Below are 14,014 nucleotides of genomic sequence, written 5' to 3' on the forward strand. Positions count from 1 at the left end.
GGGTGGGCGGTGCACTATGGCTTAAAAAAGAAATAGTTTCTTTTTGAAGTCTCTTTGCCTTCATAAAGAAATTATTTCCATTATGGTTCGGTCCTTAAAGGAAATAATTTCTTTATGAAGTCGGAGTGACTTCAAAAAGAAACCAATTACTTTTGAAGTAATAAGGCTCCCCTCAACCCTACGACGTGTGCGGGTGTGAGTGTATGGTGAAAGGGTGCACAATTAAATGTATAGGAGGCCGTCTGTGTGAGTGTATGGTGAAAGGGTGCACACTTACATGTATGGGGGACTGCCTGGGTGTGCCTGTATTGTGAAAGGGTGCAAACTTAAATGTGTAGGTAGCTGCCTGTGTGAGTGTATGGCGAAATGGTGCACAAATAAATGTATGGATGGCTGGGTGTGTGTGTCGAGTGTATGATGAAAGGGTGCACACTTAAATGTATGGGTGGCTGCCTGGGTGTGACTGTATGGTGAAAGGGTGCACATTTAAATGTATAGGTGGCTGCCTGTGTGAGTGTATGGTGAAAGGGTGCACACTTAAATGTATGGATGGCTTCTTGGGTGTGCCTGTATGGTGAAAGGGTGCACACTTAAATGTATGGGTGGCTGGGTGTGCATGTGTGTGTATGGTGAATGGTGTGTGTGTTTGTGTTCAGGGATGCAACAAAACCTAAATTTCAGGGGTGGGGGCTAACCCTTCAAATGTTGGGGGAGGTGCTAACTTCAAGGGCGGTGGGGAGGGGAAAACCTATTTGCGTGGGGGCATCTAACTTCTTTATGCATTCTAATGAGACTATTCTGGTACAGTTTCAATGTTACAAGCAGTTAACTCTCTCCTTTAAGTCTGAAAGCACCCACTTATGGACTGCTGTGAGAATAAGCTATCTCATGTCCCCTCACTTCGCTTCCAATCACTTCCCTGGCATGCAAGTGCTAACCCCAAATCAAGATTTCAATTGCCTAAAGAATTATGCATTTGAATGCAGGTGCTACCCGTGAAATCCTTTACCCCAGTAATTGCTGGGCCTTTGCTAACAGCAAACCCCAGATGCCGTTTAACATGTCTCCTGTTCTGTCCGGCAACGGCTCTGTAGGTCAGCCAGGTAGAGTCAAGATAGCCCAAAATTTCAGGGGGGTTTTGAGGGGAGCTCAATGGTGTTGCACCACTACTTGTGTTTAATCCCTTGGTTACTTATTGGTAATCTTCATTACTCATAGCCCTATTCTTCCTCGTTCCAGTACTTGTGCATGAGTCAATTTGCCTCATGCACAAGTACTGGAATGAGGTAGAGGGACATGGAGGTAAAGCCTGGTTTAGTTACCTGTAATCCTCATTATTCCTAGTACCACTCTTCCTCATCCCAGTACTTACCTATGAGGCAAGGAGACTCATACGTAAGCACTGGGACAGGGAAAAGAGATGTGGAGTTAATTGTGGGCCGAGAAGCTGGCTTTGGGGGTTAGGGCAGGGGGTGGGAAGGAGAGGGGATGTGTGTGGGGGTGGGGTCAAATGGGTATTTTGCGATCAATTGTAATGGCCATCCATGCCCAGGCTAAGCAGGCATGATATGTGGTACTAGTGGCTCGAGAGGCATTTTGGTGCAGCCAGTCTAGTCAGTTTTGCTTGACTTTTTTTAACTGGGCATCTCTGATAAAGCAGTCCTGCTAAGTGTGATTACTGGCATTTGGGGGCTTCCAGTCTAGCCGTTTCTTACTGCGGCATTGTATATTTTTCTGGGCATCTATGATAAAATAAGTGTTATTGCTTCGACTGGCATTTTGGTGCAATCAGTCTAGGTATGTCTAAATGTAGCCTGGTGTGCTTTACTGTAATATGTTATATTAATTAAAGCATTAATGTTCCTGTGCACTGTTGGTGACTTGCATGTATTGGATTTTTGGATTGGTGTTACCCTACAAAACAAAAGCAAACGTTCTCGCCTTTTAGTCAATTTTTCTCAGAAAGTGTGCTGTATAATGCATTAAAACACATGTATATCGTTGTCCTAGTGCAGTGTGCAGCGTACCCCTGCAGCAGCACATTCCTGCGTATTGGGCAAGCGTGGTGATCTAGGTCGGCCCAGAGCATGGCGTGGCCCGTGATTTGGTGCGGATTTGTGGGGGGCCTCAGCATCGCTCCTACGTGTTGTATCTGGCCCCTAGGCCCACGCAGGCACACGCACACAGACACGGACCAAAAGAACATGCGGGACGCGATGCTGCTTGCTCCGCGTCCCGGCGGCAACTGCCGCACGGACGCACTTTATTCAACCACGCATGCGCGGGACCATAACGAGGCCCGCGCATGCGCACCAACAAACTGGGACGTCACATCCCTTTTTAACTTTAACCAAAACAAATTAAACAGCTAGGCGTGCCTCCCCCCGCACGCCGGGTACTCGGGTGGGCGGACATATGACCACCTGAGAGTCTCACCTTGCATCGCTCAGCTCAGTCACATGAGTCCAGGACATAGTCCTTGAGATGCCCGGGCAATCGCCGCTCGCGGCGGATCGGGTACCTTGGTGATGCGGGAGGTGGAGTCGAATCCTCACGTTCAGGTCTCGGGGAGTTCCTGCCCTGCTCGCCCTCCTGATCTCCTGGCGGACCATCCTGCCCTACGCCTTCCTCTGATGTCCCACTTTCAGTTGGTCTTTCAATGCGTTTGAAGAACGACCGGTTGCGCGTGACTGTTCCTCGGTCGCAGGCTGCCGTCACCATGGTGCCCTTAACATGCGTTACCTTCCACGGGCGCGGCTCGAAGGGCAGGGACAACTTCCCCTCGGGGTGCCTGTTCCTGACCAACACTGTGTCCCCCACTCGCACCTCCTTTTCTTGCAGACCCCTTCTTTCACTTTCTTTGTCGTTGCGCCTGGCCCGTTCTTCACTGACACCATCATTGTCTATTACTCCGGGCAGACGGCCGTCCTCTTCCGGTAGCATTCCCCTCGGGCATCGCCCAAATAGTGCCTCGGCTGGAGCCACTCTCGTGGACTGGTGGGGCGTCGTGCGGTATTCTCTCAGAAACTCCACGAGCTTCCTCTCCAGGTCTTCACAGCCATAGGCGGAGATCCTCAGGACCTTGTTAAGAGTCTGCATCATTCTCTCGGCCTCGCCGTTGGCCCGCGGCCAGAGCGGGGACACCCTGCGATGCCGGATCCCCCTTTCTCGGAGGTAAGTTGCAAATTGGCTGCCTGTGAACGGTGGCCCATTGTCCGAGCACAGGAGGTCTGGGAATCCATGGGTGGTAAACATTTTATCTAATGCCTTCGTTGTGAACTCTGTCGCCGTCGACTGTACCACCTCCACCTCGGGGTACCTTGACCATTGGTCCACTGCCACCAGAAAGTACATTCCATGTGGATTTTGGCTCGACTGGTCGGGGACAGTTTCCCATGGTCTGCAGCTACGCTCCATCGACCTTATCGGCGGAGCTCTGTCTCCCGGGGCCGCTGCTTGACATGCGATACACCTCCTCACGAAACTCTCCACTCGCCCCTCCAAGTCCGGGAACCATACTTTGTGTCTCAGCCGAGCCTTCATTTTGACAATCCCCTGATGGCCGATGTGGGCTAGTTCGAGGACCCTTGACCTCAGTGCCCGTCGGATGACGATTTGCCGCCCTCGAAGTATAAGCCCATCGTCCGCGACCGAGAGTTCATCCTTCACCTTCCAGAGCGCTCGGAGGACGCTCTGAGCCTCAGCTTGACGGCGGGAGTTGTCGTGAAGCACTTCCCTCCACTCGCCGCTCCTCACGGCATTCTTGACAATGGTAAACACCTCGTCCTTGGAGCATTCCGTTGCCATCTCAAGTCTCGATATTGCCATCGGAAGAGACCCTTCCACCACCTGACACAAAAGCCCATGGCACTCATTTGCCCCAATGTCGGTAACAGAGTTCTCCTTGCTGGGGTGGCGCGACAGGTAGTCGGCCGGGTTGTTCGTGCCTGGTCGGTATACGAGTTTCACCCCGTACTCCATCAGGGCTAGCATCCACCTTTCGATCCTGGGGGGCGGCTTGGACGACCCCCCAGCCAGTATGGGCAGGAGCGGCTTGTGGTCAGTTACCACCATGACAGGTTTGCCCAGTATGTACAACCGGAAATGGCGACAGCCCCACAGGATGGCTAACGCTTCCCGTTCAATCTGTGAGTATCTTATTTCCGTGTCCGAAAAGGCCTTACTCGCATAGGCGATGGGGCGCATGTCCCCACGTTCGTCAGGTAGCAGTAGCACCGCCCCTACTCCCACTGGACTCGCGTCAACCACCACCTCTGATTCCACTTTGGGGTTGAAGTATGCCATGGTGTCCCCATCGGATAGGGCATTTTTCAGAGTCTGGAATGCCTCCTGCTCACTGGCTCCCCATTTCCACACAGCGTCGTTCCTCGTTAGCACTCTGAGTGGTTCCGCCAGCGACACTAGCCCCTTGATGAAACGCCCACAATAGGTCACCATCCCCAGGAAGCTCCTCACTTCCGTAGGGGACTGCGGGGGGGCGGCTTCCTTAATGTCCTTCACTTTGGCTGGGTCGGGCGACACACCGGCCGCGTGGAAGATGAACCCAAAGAAACCAATACGGTCCTTGAAGAACTCGCATTTTTGTCGATGAAGGGTGAGCCCTAAGTTCTTCAACCTCAGGAGCGTGTCCTCCAACCTCTTCATGTGCTCCCGTTCGGAGTCCGCAAAGACTAAAATGTCGTCGCTCATGTTCAGCACCCCTTTTAGGCCAGCCAAAGTCCCTCTAATGGTGTTCTGGAAAACTTCGGCGGCCGATGAGATGTCGAAGCTCAGTCGTTTGAATTGGAAGAGGCCGTCATGCGTCGTAAAAGTAGTTATGAACCTGGAGTCCGGGTGCAGTTCGAGCTGATGGTAGCCCGCTCGTAGGTCCAACTTCGAGAATACTCTCGCCCCCTGAAGCTCTCCGATAATGTCATCTAGTGTGGGTGTAATGTGCCACTCCCTCTTAATTGCAGCGTTTGGGAGGCGCATGTCTACGCAGATCCTCACTGCCCCAGGCTGTTTTGGCTTGGGGGCCACCACTATTGGGGACACCCAGGGCGTCGGCCCCTCCACTCTCTCAATGATGTCCATCTCTACTAGTGACCAGAGTTCCTCCTCCACCTTTTCCCTTAGGTGGAATGGGATCCTGCGGTGCTTGAGGGCTGTCGGTCTGATGGACTCATCGATATGCAGGCGCACTGGGGGTGCTTTAAGTTTCCCTATGCCCTCGAAGATGCCCGAGAACCTGTCCAATAGTGTCTCAATGTCTATCTGGTATACACCATACGCAAAATGAACCAAATTGAGGGCCTCCGACGCCGCGCAACTGAGAAGCGAGTGAGGGCTCACGTCTGTGACAAAGAACTTTGCCTTGATGGTACTATCCCCCTTCGACACAGGTGACACGAACACACCCTTGAGTGGCAGTGGGGTGTCTCCTCCAAAAGTAAATATCTTCGCCATGGACTTGTCCAGTGCCGGCGGGCCTGGAAGTTTCAGGTAATCTTCCTCTGCCAGCACGCACACAGAGGCTCCTGTGTCTATGAGTATCTGAGTCGGCACACCCAATATGTCCACCACACACCTGGGTTGCCTCCTCTGTTTGTTTTCCGAGGCAATGTTAGAGATGAAGAACACCTCTTCTTCGTCCTCCTCCTCTTCTTCCTCTTCCTCCGCGAGTTGTAGCCTCCGTATCTCCTGTTCGAGGGCTGCAATGCTGCGTTGCCTTCTGAACCCGCCGCCTCTCATTCTCGCGGGGCCTCTCTGGGTGGGTACAGGGGCCGGTGCGCGGCACATGCGAGCATAGTGCCCTAGTCCATTGCACCGTCCGCACGACCTCGTCTTGGCGGGGCACTCCTCTGCATGTGGCAGGTCATATCCGCAATCTGGACAAATCGACCCAGGCGTGGACGGATGCCTGTTCTCTGATGCCTTCGGGGCCCACTTCTCCTTCAGCTTTGTTCTTTTGCAAACGGCAAAAGCCTCCTCCCTTGCATTCGGCCTGACCGCCGCGTCCATGCTAGCACCTCTGGATTCCGCTAGCTCATATGTCCTTCCACTGTCTAGTATCTGCTGCAGTGACCACCCCGGCTCCCTCAGCACTTGCCGCCGCAATTTGGCCGAGCTGCAGCCCTGGAGCACCTGGTTCCTTATCATCAGCTCGTCGTTGTCCCAGCGACACGTGCTGGCTATCAATCGCAGTCTGGCACAGAATTGATCGAGAGATTCTTCTTCCCTTTGCTTCTCTCTGCAGAATAGGAACCTTTCGTAGTCGACATTTGACTGTGGGATGAAATGGTTTTCAAGCGCGGTCTTGACAGTGTCATACGTTACCACTGGTAGGGCGAGTGATTCATAGATGCGCATAATGTCCAGGCCAGCTGAATATAGAAGGGTCGCCCTTTTTGCGTCGTCATTCGAAGTCCCAGTCACAGTAAAGTACATTTCCAACTTCTTGACCCATAGGAGCCACCTGGGTCCCAGCTTGGACGGGGGCCCTGACATGTCAAACTCCTGCATGGGCAGCAGCGATCCCTGTTGTGTCCTCACCACTCTTGTCGCCACTTCCGTTTCATCCTCGCTGCTTGTCATCTTCACAGGTCGCACAGGCACCTCTCGGGGTGATAGAGGCCGCAAACCTGGCTGGTGTGCTCTTCGACGTACCTTCTGCTGTGGTCAGCCACTCTAACCTTGTGTCCGGCTTTTTTTTTGGATTGTCCCCAGGTTGCTGGTGACAATCAAGAGTTCCAAAGATTTCCTTCGTGGCAGCGCACGAGCACCTTTGCAGGCCGCTACTGCCTCGAGGCGAAAAAAAAAACGTTTGCACTCGATCCGCGTCGTGCACTCGCGTGCCGACGATGTGTATAGTGCGCCCACATCCGTTGGGCGAACGCTGTGGCAGTGATCCTGCCTCGTCGCCAGTTGTTGTATCTGGCCCCAAGGCCCACGCAGGCACACGCACACAGACACGGACCAAAAGAACATGCAGGACGCGATGCTGCTTGCTCCGCGTCCCGGCGGCAACTGCCGCACGGACGCACTTTATTCAACCACGCATGCGCGGGACCATAACGAGGCCCGCGCATGCGCACCAACAAACTGGGACGTCACACTACGGGGACCCCCAAAGTTTGCTGTATCTGTAATGATTCTCCATTTTGTTTATTTTTGTTATGTGTTAAAACACCACTAATGTGACCAAAAAAGTAGATTGGGCCAGGGGTGGGCGGTTTGTGGGCGCGAATGAGACCATACAGAATTGTGCGCACTGCTTTTGGTGGAAAGTAGCAGGACTTTTTTCGTGGCTCGTCACCCCGCTTACCACTCCCCCTCCCCACTCTTGCAATGCTGGATTCTCCCAGGCTCACAAGTACTGGGACGAGGAAGAGGGACGGGGTATAAATGGGATGTCATTGTTAATGTATTCTTGTTTTTATATATAAACCGCTTCATATTTTAAACCATATTAGACAAATTAAAAAAATAACACTGAACATGGTATACTTCCAAACATTATTCATTCTATTTAGGAGACGCTAGTCGAGTCCTGGATTTAACTTTGTATTCTACGAATTGAAGTCCTATGTTTGTAATCGGGAAATGCAGAACTACAAGACCCAGAATGCGAAGTTAAATCCCGGCCTGGACGAACATCTCCCGAATGGCATGTAAAATGCTGTCATGAATAGATGAGAATCCTATTTTTATGATTTACGTGGACCACAACCTGAACGATAATTACACACCCATTAAGTGCGAATCTGCTGTCCAATGCCTTGCCTTCTTCAGGGAGCCTAAGATTCGTTCTTAGCTGTGCCAAATGTTAACTGTGCCTCCCTCTGGCCACCTTCTCGCCTTCCCCCGCCCCTGCTAGGGGTCACACAAGCTTGTATAAACAAGCACTTTATAGGCAGATGGTGTCACTATTGTTCTTCAGGACTACAACTCCCGACTGCCCTAACAGGCGCAATAATACCGAATCATCAAAAGGTGCCGACCAGTATAAAAGGTATATTAGCCCCACCTTTCTCTTTATTTGTTTTATAGCCGTTGGTTGATGTGTTTGTTGTCGACGCTCAGTACTAGCTAAATTATTTTATTTTGTTTAATCGATTGTGATTTTTTTTATTCTTTGCGTTGTAGTATTTTTCGTTTGGTGAATTATTTTATTCTTTTAAAAAGTGGTTCTATGTTTTACTTCTTTAAAGTTACTTCACTTCAGCGTTTTACTAAACGGCAGTTTTAAGGGTGGGTACATAACCAGATAGGAAGGGAAGTTTAAAGGTGTGATTTTCGTGTTCCAACTGTACGTGCAAGCTGTCCCAGCTACATGTGAACAGCCCCACCCTGAATTGGAAAACTATGTGCACTTGCGATTAAAAAAATCTTGCGCCCCTCCCTTTCCACTATTCTAGACGTGCCGACCATTTTAAAGTTTAAAACGCATTATTTATCTGTATCGATCAGATGTTCTTGCTGCACGCTACGAAAATGGCCGTGGGCTGGCCCGGCTGGGTAACTTAACCAGTTTGTGCATACATTTTTTTTAGCAGACGCCTGAATACAAGTCTAAGTGCGGCAACTTTATCACTGAACTTGTATCTATGTTGGGCTATGCTATTCAACCAAAGCCGCCTCTTTTGAAACCGTTGTCTTAAAAAGCAAAAAAACAGTATTTCCGCTGCTTTCTTGGTTGCTTTTTTCTATTTTTGCATATAGCTGAACTTAAGGTTTATTTTCTTTTGACTTCAACGTGAATCCTTCCTGCCAGTGCACTTGGAATGCTCTGGTGCATTTTAGGAGCTGCGAGTTCTCACTACGGTGTAACGAGTGTAGTCGCTTTAAGTATTCGGCTGGAAATAAAGTTATGTAGACTTTGTAAATTAAAAATGCACTTTAAAATATGTATATCCATTCCTTATTGCATTTCTTTTCTTTGTTGTCTATGAAAGATGCTTGTGTAAACCAGTTTGTTTTTTTGTGCTTTCAGAGGTCTCACTTGTTGCCCCAGTAATTAAGACTAGCCCAAAAGTATAGTATGCATTCACTAGGAGGGGAAACTTGGATGTCTCTACTTGTTCTTTTTAAGGGCCCCTTTTGGGGCTGCCTTACTTTAGCCTTCTGGCTCCTGCAAGCCACTGACCCATAAAGGAGTGATTAGCACCCTACTGACTGCTGAAGTGCTACTGAATTAAAATCATTGGGATGCTAAAGCCATGCTTTCTACCTGTGGGGCTTAGAAGGCATTTGAAAAATATAGTTTCAATAATGAATAGCATTTTTTTTCCTTTTTTGGGTGAGGTATGGTTGTGGTGTTTTGGGGCTGGGTACAAGCCTCCAGCTAAAAATTTATAGGGATTGTGCAGTCATCCATGGTTCTCGGCTGATCCTACAGGGAAGGGTCATGCTGGGTCTTAAATCTTTAAATGGCACGTTTATTTTACTTATTTGCATCACTTATAAATCCATTTGGTCCAATGTTTCTAAGTTGTATAATCTTTATTAAACAAATATCCAAACTCTTTAATGTTGGGAGTAATATTTCTGCTGAAACAAACTGGGGCATTTTGGTTACAAATATTTTCTGTAAACGCTCAATCTATTGGATAGCCACATTCTTTAGTAGTAACATCTGTCATTTTATTAAATTCAAAGGGACTTGTTTTGGCAACATGAGAAAGTTGAAGTTGTCTTCTGTATTTCTGTATTTCGATATTCCAAGCATGTGAGCTATTTTACGCATTTTATAACTTTGTTCTTTGCTGCATGCACACTACTTACTGAGATTTTACTCCAGGTATGGAACTTCCTGGGATCTGTGCAGCAGTTACATCCACTTAAATTCCCCAATCCAAATTACTTGGATTGGGGAATTGGAAACTGTAATTTTCAGATTACTTGCACAGGTCTTCAGTAGATCATTACGTCCCTAAAGAAAATATAATTTTTCAATAGTGATTTTGTAAAATATTATTCCAGGTAAATGGTTCTGAACTGCCAAATATAGGGGAGACCAGAGACCCCTCATTGCACATTCAAAATATTGAGTTTTGCTTCTGCTCCCCTCCCCAGCAAGCCACCAGGTTAGTAGTTATGTCCAGTGCATGAAGGGCTAAGGCTAGCCCATCACACCTCCACTTTATCTGTAACAAGTGACGGAAGCATGTTTTTAATGATCCTTTAAAGGATAAATATGACTTGCCTGAATGATTCCAGGCACTGCAGTACTTAATGTATTTTGTAGGGGAAGATTTGTGTTAGGCCAAAATGACAGAGGTCAAAAGGACTGAGTACCAAAGTCTGACCCCCATTGGTTCCCATATGCGTGGGGGGTAAAGTTAATACAAAATGTATCGGTGTAAGGAGGTGGGGGCAGTCGCCCTCCACATATATACATGCGAACAAATGGTAGTCAGACTTTTCAACTGTCATTTCACGCAGATCCGAATAGTCGGCTTTGAATAGTATTGGGCCGAATATCTCATTTTCAGCCGAATACTTACTTGGAGCCTAATTTCGGTACACCCACTAGTGCCCAGCTGTTGTATGTCCAGCAGCATCTGGTTGCTCCAAGCCTACAATTACTTTTTTTCAGAGAGTCTGGGCCAGCAGAGGAGCGGGTGTTGTACGTAACAGACCTGGATATGATGTATTTCAAATCCTTTGGTGTTTTGATTTGCACAAAATAAATCTCTGACTAAACGCATACAAAATATTTAAACTATCACTAATTTCCATACATATTAATAAGTCATTTAATGCAGTACAGTTGCCGTAAAGTGAGCGCAACATAGTTCCCACTAATTGGGACAACCCACCATTCTTCTGTTGGTGCTCGATAATGTTATAATCTAAGATTAATACCCTTTGCTACGTCAAGTGAGGACCCTCTGCATTGGACAACTTGCTCAGATATGATGGGGAGATGATTTTAAAGGTTTTGTTTCACCTTTCATGATTGCATAGTCATAACATTTCTCTTTGGCTTTACTGGGTTTTGCAATAACAATTTTACATTAAAATCCTGCATTAGTTTCAAGCAATCTTTCCTAAATTAATTGTTTTTATTTTTCGACTCCCAAGAAAACACCTTGTGTAAAAAGCAATTATTTTCCATTGCACCATTACCTGTAAATACAGCAGACCACGTTCAAAGTGAGTTAACTTGATTGGAAGACTGTTTGGGACACTTTCCAAAAGACTCCCTCCATAATTTTGCATACTGATGTGGGCATACACAGCATGGATTCCACCCTGTACCTCAACGAGTGAACCACTTTCATTTTTGCAAAATCAGATCACTGGAATTAAAGAGAATCTCCCAAATCTGCGCTGCAAAGCTGGCTCCTGAGCCTGCTTTTGGCTCTCGGGACGTTCCTGTTGGCAAGGCTATTTCAACTTTCATTCAGAGTGAAACCTAAACTCTGGATCAGCTCTTAAAACTTGTGAGCTTCCATTTTAAATTCGCCATCCTTTTAGTCGTTGCTGTCTTAAGTACCATAATGTTGGACTTCGGAATCAGATTGTTTGCGTACGTCTGTAACGCATCTAACGGTCTCTAAAGTCAAATGGGCGTGTGATCCAATAGAACTAAATTTTATGCATCTAAGAGCCAATGGATCGGACACCCATTAGCGCACCAGAGTCTCTCATACTATTTTACCTCTTTTGCAAGAGTACGTTTTTGATTAATTTTGCGCTAGTTGAATTTCAGAGTATGTAACATAACTCCCCCTCGCCACCATCCCTTGCTTCTGTTTTGACCTGACCTGAGTCTCTTCTCTGCAGAAATAAGCAAACAAAACTAAAAAATCCCAGCTACATCATTTCATCGAATTGTGTGATCATGGGCGTATTTGTGATCAAAAAGGATTTCTGTTTAGCTCAAAAATCACCAGCCATTGTTTGCAAAATGTATCCTTGACAAGCATTTGTCATCAGATAGCATGTTGTGTGCCAATATATATACTTATCATTTTTTTTTTGTTTTCTTTAGTTTTGTGGAGGTTTTTTTGGGGAGATCGAGTTTTTAAAAAATATATATCTTTTGATCATCTTTGATTTTTTTTTAAAGTTCCATGAAGATTATTTAAACACCAATGTAGCAAGTCCTTTTGCTGAAAAGAAAAATCGAAAAAAATATTACATTTCTGATGTTTTCACGTTATTTGTAACTGCTCCCTATTCAACAACTGGAAGGCTGTAGTAATTCAAACCTAGAAATAAATACCACAATTTGGGGGGTTAGTTTTGTGCCAACTGTAGAACTTTCCATGCGCCTGGTTTGTCTTACTGCGACAATTTATTTGGAATTGTGAGTGTGGGGCAGAAAAAAGGTGGAACTTTGGACACCAACCCCTTGAGAAAGCAGTTAGTATTGCTCCACACTTTAGAAAACTGCGCCACACTTTATGATGCTAGTAAGGTAAAGTATCTTTAATGTATTTGCCCTTTTATGGATAACGCGTGTTTGGACACACCAGTGTCTCTTTCAAATCAGGGCTGATAACGTAGCTAAGTCAAAAATATATCGTTCATGTGGTTGAATTCACAGAATAGGCATATGTTAACCATTAATAATGTAAACATAAATCATATACAAGTACAAAGCATAATGAATACAAATGAAATAAAATAATCAACATAATGAGTTCACAGAAAATTAGGAGGGGGGAAAAGGGAGGAGGTTGAAGGTAAGTGCAAAAAAACTAAAACCATGTTAGTAGATAGTAGAAAAAACAAACATTAAAAATTATATATGACGATCATACCGCCAAAAGTACAGGTGATGGGCCTTACCTATATTCCAAGTCTAATTTTTGCAATTAATGGAGACATGAACAGTCACGGGTTGAATCCCCTTGTGGAAAATAGTGTCAAAAAAGCCCCGAAATGGGGATCAGTGAAGTTCCATGTAGTTTGAATCCTAATATCTTATATTTAGGTTAGGCACGCAATGATATCACTCTTGGTTTCATGACTAATAAAGTTAGGAAACGTTCTAATATAGAAAAGTATTTGGCGCTGGGTTGTTTGTAATCATAGTTTCATAAAGAGCTTTATGATGACTAATGTAATAAAGAAGGAAAAAGGCCCTGGAGAAAGCTGCCAATTGGGATAGATAAGTATGTTGTCTGTAAAAGCCAACTCCCTTAGATTGGTGGTTGCACCTACATCACAAGGCCTAAAGAGTCCCTGTGTCCCTGCCACAGATTTCCTTGAAGCGGAATCAAGTCCACTGCACTTGACAAACATTACACCACAATCATTTCCACTCTTTTAGAATTTACCTGAAATAGAAATGGATTAAGCAACATAAAATCATCTTATAGACCAACACGTGCGTTAAACATGGAAACCTACCATTATTACTTTTTCTTTTATAATTGGCTCGAAATAAAATATTGGTTGCACATTTAAGCAATATTTCATGCAAATCCATTTTTATTTTCGTACATCGACAATCGCGTGAATAGCACTCACCTTGGAAGTCTCCTTTTACCCTTTGTTTTTCTACACCTTGCATCTGTTTTTATTTTATTTTTTACAGGTGCATTTTGTCATGCACATACTCGCCTGTTTTCTCCCCTCTTTTCCCACTTCTGTCTTAATAGTTCTATTCGCAACTGCTTGCCTGTTAGGGCAAAGCCTTCCAGAGCAAATGCCATTTCACTTTCACCTCAGAATAATAAATAGATGTTTTGGGTGAAATGGTCATATTTTGTTAATACAGATACATTGTTCTAATCTCCCTTTATTAGAACTGTTATCTCAGGAGAGACTTTGTCCACAATTTTGTATTGGGCGCACCAGGATGTGAGAAAGTTTAAATATTTATGTTTAGCTTTCCCCAAATTCAATTTATACACCGGATCACCTATTTCATATTGCCTCGGAGATGTCTTCTTGTCATAATATGATTTTACACTGTCAGCGGCTTTTTCCAGATTCTGCTGTGCAAATGCAAAAGCATGATGCAAGTGCTCTTATAGGCTCATCCACATATTAATGA

This window comes from Ambystoma mexicanum, chromosome 6p (assembly GCF_040938575.1).
Source record: "Ambystoma mexicanum isolate Mex_15411 chromosome 6p, UKY_AmexF1_1, whole genome shotgun sequence".
Classification (NCBI taxonomy): domain Eukaryota; kingdom Metazoa; phylum Chordata; class Amphibia; order Caudata; family Ambystomatidae; genus Ambystoma; species Ambystoma mexicanum.